At 48.0% G+C, this 1,613-nt stretch overlaps 1 protein-coding gene across 1 annotated transcript in view; it reads right to left on the reverse strand.

Moving 5' to 3' along the window:
- Positions 1-1,613, reverse strand: part of ATP9B (ATPase phospholipid transporting 9B (putative)) — a 285,800-nt gene that overhangs the window by 166,958 nt on the left and 117,229 nt on the right. The window lies entirely within an intron of this gene.

A 1,613-nucleotide genomic window follows, 5' to 3' on the forward strand; every position in this document is an offset into this window, starting at 1 on the left:
GCTGAGACTGACAAGCCCAAGGTCGACAAATAATATGGCACAGTCCCAAGATTACCAAAAAACATGTCAGACCACTAGTTCAAGTCCGGAGACAGTTCCAAGATCAGCAGACAACTTGGCAGCCTGCTGAATGAACACTTGGCTATACGCAGGGTCCAAGTGTGTCAAAAAGCTTCCTCAAAGCTTATTCTTACACACTGGAAGCAGACCACATCCCTGAGACAGCTACTCAGTGGCTCCAGTAGATTCTACCACGCAGCTGATTACCAGTCTCATCATGGGAATAACTACAATCAGCTGCCCAGCCACTCAAAACCAGTCCAAGCCAAGTTGGCACACAACTTACCTACCCATATCATGTGTAAAATTTGACAATAATTAGCTTCCTAAACATCAGGATGGTCATGGAGCCACAAGCCCTGAGCATGTGCACCACTCTCACCCAAGGATTCTGCACAAATGGGAAATGACCAAACCAACACTGAGTTATGTCTGGTGACTAAAATAAAACAAAACAACAAATCTCAAATGATGTCAGCTAAACCCCAATGACGTGGCAAATAAACAATGCGCTTCCAGATAACTGAAGGTGAAAGAAGAATTCACAAAGGGGATCAGGAAAGACTTTTAAATATGGCACATTCCCACGTTTACCAACACTGTGTTGTGTGAAAACAGAACACATCAAAATCCAGGTGACACAGCTAAGTCAGGACTGAGGATAGAAGAGAAGGCAAAGTGAAGGGTCTGTCTTCCACTAGAGAAGCACAGAGAACAGAAATCAAAGTGACTGCCAGGAATGAGGGGAAGAAAAGGGACCGCAGAAATCAGGAAGTGAGAAAACAGACAGGCAACAATATCATCAATGGGACCCAAAGCAAGTTCTCGAGCACAATCAATAAAACTGGTGTGTCTCCACTGAGGCTGATGGGGCAAAACCAGGAAGGGCACAGAGTACGAATTCTCGGACTGAAAGGCCAGATCCCATGCCCACTGATGAGTAACACGGGGCTATTAGGACTTTATGCCAAAAGATTGGACAACTTCCATGAAATGGACAGATTCCTTAATAGACACAACTAACACAAGATAAACACCAACGGCCCACAGCCCTGTTCTCAGAAGAAGGTATAGACCAGTGTGGGACATTCTCAGCACCAGTGAGAGATCACCAAGAATGCAGAAATCCACACATATCACTGCTCTCCAGTGTCCTCACCGGCCTGTTCTCCAGACACAGAGGGAAACTCAGGAAGAGCCAAGGAAGGGGCTTCTCCTCCTTCCCTTAGTCTAAGAGACTCAGACATGGACACCTTGTCCATGACAGAGGGTTTCTGCCTTCCTCAGGGAGACTCAGACATGGACACACCCTCCTCCTCCCCCTCAACAGAGAGGGGTCTCTGCCTTCACAGGGAGATTCAGACATGGACACACCCTCCTCCTCCCCCCTCAACAAAGAGGGGTCTCTGCCTTCACAGGGAGATTCAGACATGGACACACCCCTCATCCACAACAAGGAGAGGGTCTCTGCCTTCACAGGGAGACTCAGACATGGACACACCCTCCTCCTCCCCCTCAACAGAGAGGGGTCTCTGCCTTCACAGGGAGACTCG

Source organism: Orycteropus afer, unplaced genomic scaffold (assembly GCF_000298275.1).
Source record: "Orycteropus afer afer isolate SDZICR_OR568_19922 unplaced genomic scaffold, OryAfe1.0 scaffold00385, whole genome shotgun sequence".
Lineage (NCBI taxonomy): Eukaryota > Metazoa > Chordata > Mammalia > Tubulidentata > Orycteropodidae > Orycteropus > Orycteropus afer.